General features: G+C 38.9%; 1 protein-coding gene across 3 annotated transcripts in view; it reads right to left on the minus strand.

The window, feature by feature from the left end:
* GRM5 (glutamate metabotropic receptor 5) overlaps positions 1-19211 on the minus strand; it is a 489044-nt gene that overhangs the window by 84081 nt on the left and 385752 nt on the right. The gene's annotated exons all lie outside the window — the stretch shown is intronic.

The raw sequence follows: 19211 nt of genomic DNA on the forward strand, positions 1-19211 counted from the left end.
CAAATTGCATTTTCATGATAACATATGTCATCTTTCTGACTCAGTGGGGGGAAAATTATACATCAATGAGAATTGAGAAATTGGAATTCTGGGTAGGGCATTTAGCAATTCTTAGTGAGTCCTGGAATCTCAACTAAAACTATTGTTATTTTCACCATTAATTCAAACAATTTTATCAAATTTATTTATTATCTGAAAAGAGCAAGGGCACGCAATTGTTCACTGCATTTAGAAATCTGTTCAGAGTGAGGTCTGCAGTTCATAGGCGCTTCCTTACCATCTACAGCATCTTGTCAAAGTACAGACTTTGCAGAAATCGTAGGGATTTAGTGTGATTTTCTGTGACTATGAGCAGAGATAATTTACATCTTCAATATCAGTTTTATATAAAGTGGAAATAATATTTCAAAAAATTTAAGAATATCAGAGATTTGGGGGAAGCATCAAATGCATAGAGTGGCAGGCATTTAATTCATGGAGATTTCTTTCCTTTCCTCCCTTCAGCAAAGATGTATTTCCTAGTATGTTCTGGGAGATTGGGTTTCTTCTGCGTACCAGACACACACCAATACTTCCATTAGCTTATATTCCAAGTGGAGAGACCAACAATATATGGTTAGCAATATTAACGAATACATGAAATACATAATACAATTAAAGATTATATATGAACTGGGTAAACAAAAAATACAACTGATTGAGAGGGGTACGATGCTCCGTATTAAACAGGTGGTTAGGGTAGATATTTGAGCAAGGGAGTAAAAGTGGGAAGGATTAAAGCTGTGTGAATATTGGGGGCTGAGTTCAGAGGCAGAAGGAATGGCTAGGGCGATGATTTATAATAAGGTACTTCTTGATGTTTAAACCGAAGTGCAAAAGGTCGAATACATTGCGAAGGGGAAGAGGGCAGATGAAGTTAAGGGTAAAGTGCGTCAGAGATATACATGGGGACAGACCACATAGGACTTGACCTTGTAAAGAGTTTGAGTTTTCCTTAGAAAGAGGTAGGAAACCACTGTAGATTCTTAGGCAATGAAGCTTAATATATATATATACATATATGAAATATTGAGAAGAGGCTACAGAATAAGAGAGACAAATAAGATTATTTTAGTAATGTTGCTCTGATAGCTTCCATTAAAATAGCACTGAATCCTATCAACCGTTTTTGTGACAGAATGAATGCATGCTGGGTCTTGCACCTGACGTGTTTCAATACAAGCAGTCCCTGGGCTGAAAACCAGGTCCATTGCTAAGTGTGTCTTTCAGTAAGATTTGCAGGTAGCGATGAATAGACACACAGGTCATAGTAGGCTTACTTGAGTACAAAAAAACAACTGTACAAAGTGAAGGTAATTTTGACAAAGAATTTGTTGTCAGTGGGAATTGGTTTCCACCCTTCTCAAAGAGGGAAAATTTACATAACATTAAAGGCTAAGTGTGAGTTATCTATAAATTAGATGTTCATAATCTCGAGACATTATCACACAAGAAATAAATAACAGCTTTTACTAACTAAAAGGGGAGGAAGCAAAAAGTCTTACGATTCTGGATTTGAAGAGTGAATGTGATTTCCCAACAGACTGATCAATGGACATGAGGAAAATAAAATAGTGACTCCGACATTGTCGAATGGTATAGGGTCCGTGATCAAAATCATTTGTCAAACTAAACCCACTACGATACACGTCACTTCAGTTAGACTATCTTCTAGGTATTCTGAGTCTAGAGGAGTGGGTTACAAAGCATGGTGATTTTAAGATTCTTAAATGTAGCCATAAGCCATGATAATCTTAAATGGGATGCGCCATCTCTTGTTGACCATTCTTCCTGATCAGAATGAAATGTCTCATTTCATTCATGAGATCATTTTTTACTTTTGCTATTTTCCTAGCTGGTAAAGGAAAACACATATTTTTTAACCTTTCCAATTGATATTCCCATTCTGCATTTAATATTTTCTGTCTTTACCTAAATATAGGTTTGAAATTATCAATGCATTTTTATCATGTTTGATCAATTTCAAATGACAGAAGTTGGTAAAAAAACAAACACAACAACTTCAGTTCCTTCATCTTTGCCATCAGTAGTTGGTACAAACATTTGAATAATAGTCCTATCAATTGATCTTTTTGTTGCCATATAGATAATATCCTATCATTGGCAGCATTGTTCTTTTTGATGATGAATGTGGATGTAATCCCTCTTTGTCATTCTCAGTAATGGGTCATATGGTAGACAATGAAGAAATTGAAGATTTTTACCAACTTCTGCAGTCTGGAAACAGAGAATACCAGAAAGATGTTTACCTGTGCTTTCTTGACTAAGCAAAGACATTACAACAAACTGTAGATAACATGGTGGGAATTCCAAAACATCTCTTTTTGCTCATGTGGAGCCTATACATAGACTCAAACACAGTCATTCCAACGGGACCAGGAAATAATCCAACATGACTTGACATCAGGAAAAGTGTGTTTCAGGATCGTATCTTTTCACCACAGTTATTCAGTACATATGCTCAACGAATAACCTGAGAAACTGGACTATATGAAGAAGAACGTGACTTAAGAACCGGAGGGAGATTCATTAGCCTGTGATATGCAGATAATTCAACCATGCCTTGTCAATTGCGTGATAGGGATTGGTGTAACTCCAATCCTAGCCCAGGACACCATCCTTTGACTTGAAATTAGCCTACCTTCCAGTGCAGCATTTTCTCCAACTTCAGGAACGCAAAGTTCACAAGTTGGGTGACCATCCTTCAGAATATCAAACAAGCCAATGCTAACTACCTCATCCATTGATGGAGGGAATGTAACATTTTACATTACAGCCTTCTGTCCTGCTGGTTTCCCACTGCCCTATCAGAATGTCAACCCCAAACTTGGGAATCCATAAAATATTACACTTGTTTTTCCAACTGCTCATGCCTACTGCCCTTTGAGTTTGATAATTTGGTGAAATAATTCATAGAATCATGGAAAGTATACCACACTTACGAGTACAGATTTCTTATACCCCCCTCCCCCTCAAAAAAAACCACATACAAATGAAGTGATAGATGGGGTGTAGTCTAGAAGGGGTCCCGATATGGAGCATCTGTATTCTAGGAAAGAGCAACTCTTTAAGAGCAGATTTTGTTATTGATCATAAGCTCTGAGCCTGAGGGTTCTTGGCTTTTTTATGGGCTGCTAGTCTTTTATGGTGATGGCAATTCCCCTCATCAGCAAAATCCTCCAACTTCATCATCTTCATCTTAAATCTCAGACCAAGGCATCCTAATTATGCCAAGGGTCACTTCAGAGTAATCAAAGACAAAAGCTACCTAAGCTTTGAAAAGGCCAGGCCTTTTATCCTCCATGGTATAACGGTTACAAGTGGGGCTACTAACCTCAAGATTGGTAGTTTGAAACCACCCGTCACCACCACGAGAGGAACTCTCTGTGCAGGGTTTCTGAGACTAAAAATCATTACTGGAGAAATCAATTTCAGTTGCCCCCCCCCCCCAGGTCAGCTAATGAGTTTGAACCATAGAACTTATGGGTAGGAGTATTGGCAGCTAACTGTAACTCAGTGAGGACCTGTTAATGAGTAACCTTATCCTCGATGAAATATGGCCTCTGATGCAGGGCTCAGTTGTTTATATTTAATGGGCTTTCTTTTATTGTGGTGAACGTATAACAAAACTTATACTTTGATATATTTTTTAATTTTGACACGTACAATTTAGAGACATTGATTACCTCTCTCCATTGGTGCACCTATTTGCTATCCCTTATCAAATTATTTGGCAGCTCCCTAAGCATAGTCCTCCCCCCTCCCACTCCCACCTGGGCAGCACTATTCATAGTTTTCTGTCTATTGCCTTTTTCTTGTCAGTGAAACCATTCAGTATTCACTCTTTTCATAGCTGGTATTTCACTTGGCATGTTTTCAAGGTACATACATGTTGTGACATGAATCAAGGCTTCATTTCTCCTTATGCTTAAGTACTAGTTCATTGACTGTGTAGAGCACATTTTGTTTACCGTTGCACCTGCTGATGGACATTTCTAGTTGTTTCCACCCGTGTCTGCTGTAAAATGTGTTGCAACAAACACTTACGTCACGGATTTCTGTTTCTGATCATTCCTTCTCTTCTTCTGGTGGTACACCGGAGTGAGATGGTGGCTTCTGGGTAATTCTATGTGAAATGTTTTGAGAAACGGCGGAACTCTTTATCACAGGGTGTATACTGTTTTACATTTGCTCCATCAATGAATGAGGTTCCACATAACCTCATCAACACTTGTTCTTTTCTTTCCTCCCTTTTTTGGATAATTCCAATTTTTATGGGGGCATTTCATCCTGGTTTTTATTCACTGTACTGTGGATGCAATTATGTTTGCTAGGCTTTTTCTCTTATGGCTATGTGCTTCCATTTAAATTGGAAATTAGGAAGTTCCTCAATGAGAGGAAGTGATTCTGTGGCTATAACATGGGCTCCAATGTTGTAATAATTGTTGGAATGGCACAGGGCCTGGCAGTGTTTGGTTCTGTTGCACTTGGAGTTGCTAGGCATCAGAACTGACTACAGTCTCTAACCACAACCCAACCCACAACATTGACAAGGCCTAGCCGTGATGGGAGAAGGGGGGAAATCTTATCTATTCGTTTATTCAGCAATACATTGATAAGGATGCATAAGATAGCAGGTTGTATACCATGTGCTTTTATGCAAATAGTTATCTAATCTGATGCCCAGACCCTAGAGAGGCTTATTTTGGAAATTCACTACATTTTAATATTAATGGGAACTCTTAAGTAACAGCATCATAATAAAAATAAACAATGTATTTATCATCCAAAAGCACACTAAAATTCACCTAAAGTGTGAGAAACATAATATTTAGTCAACAGAGTGGATTTTTTTCCCTCGCTGATCTTTAGTCTAAATTAAATAATCATATTGTAATTACCATGTTATTGTTAGATGTCACCAAATTGGTTTCAACCCACAGCAACCCTAAATGCAACAGAATGAAACACTGCCTGGTCCTGCACCATCCTCACAACTTTATTTTCTATATTTGGGCCCATTGTTGCAGCTACTGTGTCAGCACATTTTAAATTAAAAACCTGGGAGCAGATGGGGCTGACTAGCATGTGATCCACATCACGTTGATGCCACACCCACCCTCACCCCACACCTAATCTGAAAATATAGGGCCTGAAAAAAGGTGGTATGATAAAAAATCTTGGAATCAAAGCACCTAGCTCTAATTTTTGATTACTTTGAGTAGCCCAGAGAATGTCATCGAATCTTAATAAATTCAATTTAAAAATAGGAATCTCTACTTCATAGGGCCACTAGCATTGGAATCAACTTGATGCAGGGGGTGAAAAGACATCCCCCCCTTCCACCCCCAGAAGGTTGCTCATAAACTCAAAAGGAGAGTACTTAAAATAGTTGTAATTATAGATTGTTGGTATTATAAAAGCTAATCTTCCCCATGTTTTTATTTAATGTATTTATTAAAAGGCAAAAGAAAATAAAACAAAATTTGGAACAAGAGTGAACATTTGTCAGCAGAGAGTAACTCACACTCTAGTGTCATAAAACTGGTCCTTGGCTGAGCCCCCTTGGAGTTCACTCTCTCCCCAGTTCCCACTAACTGGTTTTTATTTGACCATGTCCTCCTTTTCTCCTCTTCAGTGAAGACACAAAGGTTCTAACCTCCAAAGCAATTAGGTAACTCAGGGAGTCAAAGGAACTTCCTAGAGAATGTTCCTATTGGCATTACAATGTCAATAGGCAGGCTCTGCCTTCCATTTCACAACTTTGTACTTACAAAAAAATAAGATACATTTCTTTATGAGGGGAAAGCAGGAAATCATTCTAGCTTCCTGTCATAAAGTTTCCCACTGAGTTCTACTTTAAAGCCACATTGTTTTTCTTTTCTCTTGGGTTTACTGGAAGACAGCCAAAGCTTGGCAAACCCACCTGGAAATGGTTCCACAGTTTTAGACAGAGGAGCTAACAGATCAGTGGAGCTTTTCCTACTTATATTCCAGCAGAAATTATTTCAGAGTAAGCAGACAGTTCTTTCTAGGGCAATTTATGTGTTAAGAAATGCTATGCAATAAAAGTGACTTCTTGGTGGGGTTTTAGGGAATTCGCTGAATGCCTAGGCTAAAATGCTGCCTTCCGTTACTTTTTATCCTGTTCTTGCTCAGAGCAGAACACGATGCAACACCTTTTTTTCCCCCAGGGAACCAGTTCTCTAGTCTCATTAATTTTATTTCCTAATAAAATCTTATGGCTGTTTTATTTGCATATATCATCTTAATACAAACTACCAATAGCTTTCAATTAGATCTTTGAAACTTTTTATTTGCTGTAGCTTTCTCTCACTCACTCTTACAACTTCCACATTTTAATACTATATTTTTAATATTAAACATTTACACAGAGTACAAATAGTATGGCTTTTTCAATTATGAAAAGGTAATGATGTAAATTAGAAAATAAATAAAAATATAGGTGCAATAAATCTTAACACTTCCTCTCCTTCTTTTTAATATTCTGACTCACAGTGACCACAAGGATGCAGAGTGGAAGTGCCTTCCACTACCAAGCTTCCAAGGTAGTGGTGACTTTGCAGAGGCAGCTTGTCAGGGCTGTCCTGCAAGTCATTCCTCTCTGGGTGGTTCAAACTGCCCCCCTCGCAAGTACTTTCTCTGTGGGTAACAATCAGCACCTTCACTTAAAACAAAATAAGTCTGGTTCAGGCTATTACCCAAACAAAATTTAATTTGGGGCAATATGTAAAAATTTGATCCAATATAACTTCTTTCTCTTTCACTATCTTGTGCTGTTATTTTTCAGAGCAAATATTAACCTTTTATTGTCAGTTTCTCAATATAGTGTTATAATTACTGTGCTGTACAGTTGCTTTTTAAATCATATCAGGAGAAAAGCATTACGAACAAAGATATGAAACATTTTATATTCGACGGTGTAGTTAACTTTTCTACATCTGAAGTGGACTTGAAGTAATTGCTTCAGTCTACTTTGGTTACACTTCGAAGGACTTCCTTTTGTATTTATTGCACGACAGATCTGATAGCAACACATTCTTTAATTTTTTTCTCCGAAATGTTTTTAAGCTCTCATGCTTGAAGTATAGTGTTGCTGGGTATAGAATACCTGGTTGTTAAGGTGTGTGTGCGTGTTTTAGCATATTGAATGTTGCTTTTGGATCACCTAGTTTGTAATAGGAATTTGTTAATCTTAGTGAAACTCCCTTATATGTGGTCAGTCATTACTCTTTAGCTCTTTTCAATTGTTTCTGACTCTGAGTCTCAACAATTTGTGATGCGTCTAGGTATGGATTTTTATTTTACTTACAGTTTGAGTGTTTCATAATGTAGATTGATATTACCTGTCCAATTCAGATTTTTTCTGGAGTTATTTTATAAAATATTATTTCTTACTCTTTCATATATATATATATATATATATGATATTCTACAGGCCACTGGGTCTCTTTTCTTTTCCTTTATTTATTTTACTTTCTGCATCTCAAAATGTATAATCTATATCTATCTTCAAATATGTTGGTTCTCTCATGTAAAATAATCTTACATATTCTTTAAACTTTTATTGTAGTTTTCCTGATCTATTCAAAATACATATTGGACTTAGTATTGTCCAAAGTTATTTGAGGTTTCTAAAATTTGTAACATAAACAATAATTGTAAGTACTTTAGAGCTATACTGCCTAGATTCAAATCACTTCCTGATACTTAATTAACTGTGTGACCATGAACAAATTACATATGAAGGGGTATCCCCCCACCAAAACAAACAGGATAAAGCTGTGATGGAGGGAGCTCTCATAGTAGTTTGAATTTTTCCTGCTTGGTAAGCATTGAACAACTCACTCAAAGTTACTGCACACAGTGGCTTCCCCTGGAAAGGTTTCTCTGCTCACAGTAAATTTTTGTAGAGGCACTTTTGATTGAGCCTCATTTTTTGTGATGGTTGATTTAAGAGAACAACAAGCGACTATGAAATTTTGTGGCTTGCTCTAGAAAAACGCAACAGAAAATGTTGTGATATTAAACTGCAATATTAAACATAGCTTACAAGAACAGCTGTGGGAAAGTCTCAAGTATATAAATGTTTTTCTCATTTCAAAAGAGGTGAAATATCACCGGATGACTAACCTCATCTGGATGTCCATCAACTTTCCAAAGGGAAGAAAATGTTGAGAAAATTTGCGCTCCTCTGCTCAAAGACTGACGAAAGACCATTGAAGAGATCAGGAAATTATTTGTACTATCTTGGAGCTCAGTTCAGTGAATTTTAATGGAAGACTTGGCATGTAAAGAATCACTGCCAAATTTGTACCTTGGCTTCTGACTGACCAGGGAAAAGCATCGAGTGGAAACAAGCTGAGCTTTGAAAGAACAGCTCTGAAGCGACCCACACTCCTTTTCCAAGGTCATTACTAGAAACGAGGCATGGCACTCTTCTTCTGATCCTGAAACCAAACATCAGTGAAGCCAGAGGAAGATGCCATCATCACCTTGCCCCCAAAAATGAATCAAGTGAAATCAAAGATCAAGGTGATGCTCATTTGTTTTTTGAAGTGAGGGGGACAGTGCACTTTGAGTTCTTTCCACCAGGTCAGACTGTTAATCAGCTTTCTGTTTAGCGGTTCTGAAAAGATTGCATAAAAGTGTGTGATAAAACAGCCTGACTTATGGCAGATGGAGACTCGCTTTGCCACCATGACAACACACCTGCTCATGCAACCATCTCAATGTGCTAGTTTTGGGCAAAAAACAGCATGCCTCTCTTGCCCCATGCACCTTACTTACTTGACCATGATCATTGGAACTTCCTTTTATTTCCCCAAATACAGAGGGACATGAAAGGACAGTGATTTGAGACTTAAAATAGGAAAAGAAAAAACATGGGAGGTGGTGTCAGCCATCCAAACATGATGAATTTGAAAAATGTAGTAAGTGTAATAGAGATTACTTTGAAGATGATAAGGTTGTTTTGTTAAAAAAAATTAAATACAGAGATTAGAAAAAAATTATCTTGGGGGATAACCCTCATAACCTAGGCCTAAAAATACAATTTCTATGCCCCTTTCTCTGCATATGACTAGTCAACATTTTAATTTCATTTAGATAAACCTCCAGAAGGAAGTAATGTATATTACTTGTTTTTGTCAAAAACACTGTACATTTATGAAAATGTTTACATTACGGTAACCTTCATTTCAGATCTCCTTCTATGAATGTGTGTGTGTTGGGACTTCAAAATTTCATGGAAAATGGAATTAAAAGATATTGGCTATTTTATATAAACTCTTTGGAACACACATACACTCAACTATAAGTTTATGGATAAAAACATAGGAAAATAATACTATTAGTTGTTTCCCACTTGTATTTATTTCAATGCTTGGTTGGTTCTGATTTTCGTATTGTTTTAAGGATAAAATAAATTTTAAAATTTTAAATTATTCAAACACTTCCTGGCACAGAGAATGCATGACTGTCTTAGTTTTTATTGTCCAAAGGAAGATACTCAAAGGTGACCTTATCTGAAGTGGAATAAACTGGAAAATTATAAACCAGTAGAGTAGAACAATGGCCTAAAACAAATGACTGAGCCCAGCTGTGGCAGGTTTGGGCCTAGCTAGAGCCATCAGAGTGGACTGCAGGCCAGGTGCTGTAGGGGATCTAGTATTTTGGATTAGGATCAGTGTGATGCTGTTGGACATAGCCATAGGCTCTTTGGTCAACTGTAGTACATTCCCATTGATGGGTAAGCTTCACTAATCTAAGATAAATATAGAGATCTTTCCAGGGCTGACATTTATGTTTTCTACTCACAGACACAAATACATTAACACATATGCACATAGTCACATTATTTTTGTCATTGTCAGTTCTGATGTACAGAAACCCTGTCTACAACAGAATGAAGGCCTGTCCCTGTGCTGTGGGGGGCAGAGAATGGGAAGAGGGTATATATGTATCAGCCCTTTATTCTCATATAGTAAGAAGCCTGGCAGGCTGGGTTTCTGGAGCAGAGGGAGGTCTACAACTTTGTGAGTTGGACATGAGTTCCAATCACATTCTCATAATTAATATTGCTCCCCAATATATCCTCCCGTAATATTGATACCTTAAAATAACCTCTTACATGCACATGCTGATTGCTATGTAGCAAGCAGCTTTAATTACAGGAGCAGCCATGCACAGTTGCTCTCTAGCCTCTGAAGACAGCCAACACCCGCCCATACCTGCCCCCGGCACTGTTGTTAGGTTACTTCTCCAATGAACTCAGGAACCTTTAAGGTTAGGGTACAGCCCTCCTTGTTTTGTATGTGGCTACCTGTAATTAGGGGGATTTGCAACCCCCCCTGAGAGTATATAAATTTCTGTTGGAAATATATTATCTCTGTGTGTGAACCTGGCTCCTGAAGTCTTGGCCTCAATGGTGAGCCCTTGCATGCCTTAACTGCTCTGATGTCTCTTTAATTTTACCCTTCAATTACACAACTGCCCCCGAACCCATTCCCTTGTGAGGGCTGTTACCCTAACTGTGCCATCCTTACAATTGTTTTTAGGTTTGAGCCCAAAATTGTTTTTTTTTATGTCTGTGCCATCTTCACAATCATTTTTATGTTTGAGTTAAATTATTCTTATGTTTCAACACATAATCATATAAATGTCATATAATTCTTTTGCTTGAATACCTTCAATGATCCCACATTACTTATGCAGAAAAAAAGAGCCTAAACCAATTATTTAAAGATTCTCTTTAGAGGGTGGCACAATTCCTACTCAAATCTTCATTTGTAATACTCCCATGATATTTCTGCAGGTTGACACATTTATTGAGCAGCCACTATTCAAAGAGGTTTTAAAAGGTGGTGACTGAGTACCAAGTACTAGAGGGACTCCGCAGAAATCAGTGCAATAGTTACTAAGAGGGAAATTCCACCCTGCCAGGTCAAAGGAGGAGAGTCATAAAGATAAGTAGGCACAGATCCACTAGGTTTTCAGGGACTGGAGGCTTTTGGCTTACCTCAGTGGAGGTTGGCTAGGGTTTGACTTTAGCCCTGCCACTATCACGGCCAGAGCCAGGATCATCTGGACCCCGCCCATGGGCTGTATCTCATAGTTTGTTGGTGCCTCCAGGCAGGGATTAAACCCTTCCAGCACCATGGTCAGGGATCTGGGCTTGGCTATATCGTTACTTTTGTTTCCCTCTCTTCTATCCCCCCCCCCCCAGTCTCAGCAGGCTTAGTTTGTTTTTCTTCCCCCTTTTCTGGTTCTCTTCCCTTTTCTCACACATGCCACTGCCAGCCTCCAGACCACTCCGCCTAGCCTAGGGCATTTATGCCTGCCCTCCACCCAGCTGCCCAAGGCATTATATAAATTCAATGCAATCCCGATACAATTACCCTCATCTTTCTTCAAAGAAATGGAAAAACTGATTACCAACTTCAATGGAGAGGAAAGAAGCCCAGAATTAGGAGAGAGCTCCTGAAGAAGAAGGATATAGTGGGAGGGCTTCCTTTACCTGACTTTAGCACATACTACACAGCCACAGTGGTCGAAATCGCACGATATTGGTATGACGACAGATACATAGACCAATGGAAAAGAATTGAAAAGCCAGAAATAAAATCATCAGCATACAGACACTGATCTTTGATAAGGGCCCCAAAAAAGTGAAATGGGAAGCAGGTGCCCTCTTTACCAAGTGGTGCTGGGAAAAAATGGATATCTATCTGCAGAAAAATGAAGCAAGAACCTTATCTCACTCCATGCACAAGAATAAACTAAAGGTGGATCACAGACATCCACTCAAGTACTTACTCAATGCAAGAACACTTTGTCTTGTCAAATTGGCATTCCATGATGCACACCTTCCCAACATGATTGCTGAAGACAAATGTGTGTATAAGCAAATGTGGTGAAGAAAGTTGATGATGCCCGACTATCAAAAGATACAGCATGTGGGGTCTTAAACACTTGAAGTAAATAAGTAGCCATCTAGCTCAGAAGCAACAAAGACCACATGGAATAAGCACACCAGCCTGTGTGACCACATGGTGTCAAAGGGATCATCAGGTATCAGGCATCAAAGGACAAAAATAATATCATTGTAAATGCGGGTGAGTGCAGAGTGGAGACCCAAAGCTCATCTGTAGGCACCTGGACAACCCATTACAGAAGGGTTATGGGAAGGAGATGAGCCAGTCAGGGTACAGGGTAGCAACAATGAAACATACAACTTTCCTCTAGTTTTTTCATGCTTCCACCCCACCACTATCATGATCCTAATTCCACATTACAAGTCCAGCTAGATCAGAGGATGTACATTGGTACAAATAGGAACTGAAAACACAGGGAATACAGGACAGATGATCCCTTCAGGACCAGTGGTGAGAGTGGTGATACCGGGAGGTTGGAGGGAAGGTGGGGTATAAAAGGGGAACTGATTACAAGGATCTACATATAACCTCCTCCCTGGGGGATGGACAACAGAAAAGTAGGTGAACAGACATCGAACAGTATAAGATATGACAAAATAATAATAATTTATAAATGATCAAGGGTTCATGAGGGAGGGGGGAGTGGGGAGGGAGAAGGAAAAATGAGGAACTGATATTAAGGGCTCAAGTAGAAAGCAAAAGTTTTGAGAATGACGATGGCAACAAATGTACAAATGCGCTTGACATAATGGATGTATGTATGGATTATGATAAGAGTTGTATGAGCCCCCAATAAAATGATTTTTAAAAATTTCCCTTCTTAAAATTAGAGTGTAATTTATCTACTATTAAAAGATTCAAATATACTATTAAAGAAAGAAAGAAAGCAGTGATGAAGCACAGCGCCACATGGGAAGAACTGGAGGAAATTATGCTAAGCAAAGTAAGTCAAGCACAAAAGGACAAGTACAACACGATTCCACTAAGGTACACTTAAAAAATGCAAAAAGGGGCATTGGGAAAAAGCTACTGTATACAAACATTCCTGGGGTGAGGTCCAGGTAGTATGACAGTGGCTATACCAAATCCAGGGATACATATGGTAGCCAACTCAAAAGAAGGGAGGGAAAAAAGAAAAGAAATGGGTAGCAGGGGGAATTGGGCAATAATCTACCCAAGAGGAGGGTATTGTTCGTATTTCCAAAGGGAAAGAGGGACCAGACTTCAACCTGGTGCTCCCAGACTTGAATGCAGCATGAAGTAGGGAACCTGTAGAGTCATCTGAGGGTCTGAGGGGCCGGCCCCAATCCCAACTACATGGACAGCCACCCCTCACCCAAGAAGAATCTACTTCAGAGGACAGCATTGAAGCTATAGTTACAGGAGAGGGACATGTGAGATCAGAGCACACAGGAGCAAACGAAAGGGGAGGAAGAGAGCATGGAGCACACCCTGGCCACCAAGCCTTGAAGACTGTATCCCTGATCAGATATGGCCGGCCCCACTATGAGACACAATGTACCTCACTGACCTGTAGCCCTACAGGGAACAGCACAAGATACAGTGTGGGAATTCTGCCCAATCTGATCCCACCACCACAACGAGGCAAAACATCAAGGGTGTGCAATAGAACAGCAAGGGGAGCAGAGCAAGGAAGTCCCGAGGGAGTACCAAAAATAGACTTTGGGGCCAGGGCATAGCACCCCATCGGACTCGACCTGAAAACACTTTTAAAGGTCAACAAACAGATCTGGATGTATTTACAGGCTTTTCTTTTGTTGCTGTTTTGTTTTCTTTTGTTGCTTTGTTTTGCTCTGTCTTGGTTTTGTGCATATTATCTCTGCAGGTCTATCTAGATAAGACAGGTCGGATAAACAATCCAGGGGAGAAAACAATGAGACCAACAGTTCTGGAGGGACATGGGAGGGGAGAGGTGGGGGAAAGTAAATGGGGATAACAAACCCAGGGACAAGGGAACAATGAGTGATCCAAAATTGGTGGAGAGGAAGGTGTAAGAGACCTAGTAGGGCTTGATCGAGGGCAATGTAACTGAGAGGAATTACTGAAATCCAAATGAAGGCTTAGCATGAGAGTGGGACAAGAGGAAAGTAAAAGGAAATAGAGGAAAGAACTAGGAAGCAAAGGGAATTTATAGAGGTCTAAATAAAGACATGTATATGTGTAAATATATTTACATATGATGATGGGGAAATAGATCTATGTGCATATATGTATAAATTTAATATTAAGGTAGCAGATGGACATTGGGTCTCCACTCAAGTACTCCCTCAATGCAAGAACACTTTGTTTTATGAAACTGGCATCCCATGATGCTCACCTTCCTGACACGATCATAACTGAAGACAAAGTGGGTGCATAAACAAATATGGTGAAGAAAGCTGATGGTGCCTGCCTATCAAAAGATACAGTATCTGTGGTCTTAAAGACTTGAGAATAAACAAGCAGCCATCTAGCTGAGAAGCAACAAAGTCCACATAGAAGAAGCAACAAAGAGATGCAAAAAGCATGGAAGAAGCAAAAGAGAGAAGCAACAAAGCCCACATGGAAGAAGCACAACAGCCTGTGTGATCATGAGGTGTCAATGGGATCAGGTAGCAGGCATCAAAGAACAAAAAATTGTATTATTGTGATGAGGGGGAGTGCATAGTGGGAACCCAAAGCTCATCTGTAGGCAACTGAACATTCCCTTATGGAAGGGTCATGGGGAGGAGAGGAGCTAGTCACGGTGCAGTGTAGCAATGATGAAACATACAACTTTTCTCTAGTTCTTTAATGCTTCCTCCCCACCCCACCCCACCCCCGCCCACTATCATGATCCCAATTCTACCTTACAAATCCAGCTAGACCAGCATATGTATCCTGGTGCAGAGAAGAGCTGGAAACACAGGGAATCCAGGACAGATGAATCCCTCAGGACTAGTGGGGAGAGTGGCAGTATGGGAAGGGTGGAGGGAAAGTGGGTTAGGAAGGGGCAACTGATCACAAGGATCTCCATATAACCCCCTCGCTGGGGGACGGACAATAGAAAAGTGGGTGAAGGGAGACGTCAGACAGTGTAAGACATGACAAAACTATAATTTATAAATTATCAAGGGTTCATGAGGGAGACAAGAGTGGGGAGAGAGTGGGGGAAAAATGAGGAGCTGATACCAAAGGCTCAAGTAGAAAGCAAATGTTTTGAGAATGATGATGGCAACAAATGTACAAATGCGCTTGACACAATAGATTTATGTATGGGTTGTGATAAGAGTTGTACGAGTCCCCAATAAAATGAATTTTAAAATAAAATAAAACATCTAGAGCATCTAGCCAAAAAAGGAGAAATATATAGACCTTGGTGAAGTATATGTCAACAAACAAGAACTTTACATTATAATCCTTTTATATTTAATAAAGGATTCTATGATTGTGTAAAAAATGGTGCATCTCAAAATGGAATTTAAGAAAGATAATGGCATTTTTCCATGAACCTTTGCAATGTCAGACACTGTGCTCACTTTTAATGCAAATATAATTAGGAAACTACAGATCTCTTCTTGAGAAACTAACATTTAAATAGGAAAGGAAGATAAATTAAAATTAAATTAAAAAATAAAGCAGTAGAGAGGATTTAGCAACCTTATAGTGTAACAAACAGAGAGGAGGTTATATTATTATAATAATATTTAGTTAGTTAATATACAGCAATTTCAGAGACTAGGTTTCATATATGATTCTATATGAGTAGTTAGGAATAGAGAAGATTCTAGCATGTCTTTCCATTTTTAAAATCCCCATACTGGACCTTTTAGTATTATAATATGGCTTTAAAAAACCGTAAGAAAACAGTTCTCAATTAACCAATTTTTACAACCAAACAAAAGACGGCAATCAAGTCCATTTAAATGCCTAGTGACCCTACAGAGCATAGTACTCCCTAGAATTTCTGAGGCTGAGGATCTTATCTTTACAGGAACCCAGAGTCTAGTCGTTTTCCGCACAGCTGTGGGTGCTTCTGAACCACTGCCCTGGTGGTTAGCAGCCCAACCCCGAAGCCACCCTGTCTCCATGGCTCCTTACAGGTATGTAATTCCATTACATCAATTACGAGATTCATGTTGCCACTACTTTTTCCCATAGATCTTCCTATTTCATCCAGGTGTACATTTTGTTAATGGTGCAAAATTATAGAAAGCTTCATTAAATAAAAATGCCCACCCATGAAACTATTGTTTTGAATATATGTTCCCTGCAGGTCTCTCTATTTCTGAAGATGTTGTTTTCATCTCTCTAGCTGTTCCTCAAGAACGCTGTGCTCTTTGCTCCATCGTCAAGACCGCAGGTCAGGCACGCTCAGGAGACTCGGAATGTGCTACTGTCTGGTGTTTCTCGCGTTGCGGAGAAAGAAGGCTGAAGGGAGCGATCAGGCGCTCGGATGCAGGGGCAAGCTCTCCTAATGGAATCCACATAGATCAGTCCTTCCTACCCTTGAAGCGTGAGCAGGTGCGTTGTTGTGTTGGAGGAAATTGTCCATAGGGCACTTTCATGGCCTTATTTTTGCCCAGGCCATTTTCAATTTCTTACATTTTCTATATAATAACCATCTGTGATAATTCTGTTCGCTTTGAGTAACCTACTAAGACGACCCTTTTGGAATAAGAACAAAAACACTGTCAACATAACTTACTGAGTTAACTTCTCTTCCTTCATTTCATATTTGAGCTCTTCTTAAACTTCCTTAAAATGCGTGATTTATCTGGAAACTGCTGCCTTGTCTGGGGAGACATTCCTGTCAGTTTCTTAGAAAGCTTCAGTGATGGGAAAGACTGCCAATGGAGTTACTGTTAAAAATTGATACTGGCCCTGACCTCAAAAGAGCTGTTTTGCAGGCCTCCAAAGGTGTCATTCTTCAAAAGGCACCCCAAACTAGACCAAAAGACCCATTTTGCAGGTCCTCACTGCATGCAGAGATATATAAATTGAAACCCCAGTAGCTATATTTTACCTACCACAATGCAACCGAGAGCATCCATTATTTCCCTTTTGCATGTGATTTACTTTATTTAGGAAATATTCTAAAGAAGTCACTAGTTAAAACCTTCCCAGCAGGTGACATCAGATACAACTTAGAAAGAGAAGCAGCAGCAGCTACTGATGGAACCCTGGGAGAGACCACTTTTTAAGGAGACCAGTGAAGCGGAAGAGATGGCAACAATCTGAGCAACGTGCACAGAAGCCAGAGAAGCCGCTGCCATGTTTCGGATGGTAGTAGAGAAAACGTCAAGAGAGTGTAAAGCCTTAAGGAGGGGGGAGCAGGGAGGGAGGGGGAAAAAAAGAGGACCTGTTGCAAAGGGCTTAAGTGGAGAGCAAATGCTTTGAAAATGATGAGGGCAAAGAATGTACAGATGTGCTTTATACAATTGGTGTATGTAATATGTGTGGATTGTGATAAGAGTTATATGAGCCCCTAATAAAATGTTTTTTAAAAAAAGAGTATTACCTTGCGCCAAAAGGTTTACTAAATCATCATTCACTAGTAGTCATTAGGTTTGGCAATGTGGTGGCCACTGGTATCTTTTGTTCTGGTAAATCAAGTGTGAATAATTAAAATAGAAATGCATTGATTACCCACTCAAAAATTTTGATGAAAACAAAGGATGAATGGAATTAACAACTGGAGGATTTGTCTTTAAACAATAGAGGAAAATCTCTGAGAGAAGAGGGAAGACGCCAGGATATAGATACCTTTAACATTAGGCAGAAATAACCCATTCATCATTCTTTAATATGTATGATCTTAATAATTCCCAAACAGCTTTCTAATAGGAACCTCTTTCTTATAGAATCATTATCATTTATTTCTTTTTAAAAGTGAGCTCCAGTTGATGCCTTGAAGGCAAATCTACATATTCTACACTTTGGGATTCTTTCCTCTATGTTTTCAGACTATTATGTGAATTCTCTAGTTATCATATTTGGTATACTGGTATGTATTTAGAAATCCTGCTGATGTGCTGTTATGTGTTAGGCCGTGATCTGCAGGGTTTGCAGTTCTAAGCCACCAGAAGCTCCAGGGGAGAAAGACTTGGCTTTCTACTCTGGTAAAGAGTTACAGTCCAGGAAGCTCCCAGGGAGGTCGCTATGAATCAACATTGACTCTATGGCAGTGTTTGTATTTTTGGTTATATATTTATGTGTTTTTGCTCCCACTTGACTATGAATTTCTTGGAAACTTAGAGTATAGCGCTCATATTTCTAGATCATTTTAAGATATCTGGGGCAAAGTAAAGTCTTAATTTTTAAAATGAATCATTCAACACTTAACATTCTCAAAGATGTTACAAACTGATTATGCCTAAAAGTAAACTTTTGATCCTTATTAAAGCATGTACTTATTTCTCCAGTCTTCAAAGCAAACAAAAATTGACACCTTTCCTTTAACATCTTCCACATCCAACTCATCTCAATGTCTATTAATTCTACCCCAAAGCACATTTGAAATATTCTAGCCCCTAAGGCAGAACCATATCTACTTTTTCACTTTAATTCCTTTAACATCTTTAGTAAGGCAAAATGCATGTATGTTGCACCAAGGAAAGAGCAGACCCTTCTCATTATGAATAGCAATGTCTTATAAAACAAAGAATATAAATTTAAAACCTATATATTAGCTTACAATTTGCTTAGCTATGCACAAAAGAATCCAGGATGAAATTAGAAAAAATATGTCAAGAATTTATAGGAAGGAAAATATTGGTTATAATGCTACACACCGTTCCTGAGAAAACAAATCATATTTTTTCTTTCTACCTGACATATTATGTATGTTGGAGTTAATTTATTCAACAAAATTTACGGAAGGTTTTGCTTCAACACCGAGTTGCCTCTTGGGAGACCAAGATGACTAAGGGTACTCGAAAGCTCAGTATCCAGCGTGGAAAACAAAACACTAGGGTGCATAATTAATTCAGATTTTTGTTTTCTAAGCAAAAATGTTTTCTTCATATATGACAAGCACTAAATTGAAGCCGTTAAGGACTAGGCTTTGGGGAATAATTTATTACAGCTTTCATGGAGACCATCATGGTCAGGCTAACATCTGACATTGACGACTGAAGACTTTTGTGCTAGATCCATATGAACTTGTCCATATAATTTAAACAACAAGACTCCTAACCTATCACATAGCTGCCT

The sequence above is a fragment of the Tenrec ecaudatus genome, chromosome 4, assembly GCF_050624435.1.
Source record: "Tenrec ecaudatus isolate mTenEca1 chromosome 4, mTenEca1.hap1, whole genome shotgun sequence".
Taxonomy (NCBI): Eukaryota; Metazoa; Chordata; class Mammalia; order Afrosoricida; family Tenrecidae; genus Tenrec; species Tenrec ecaudatus.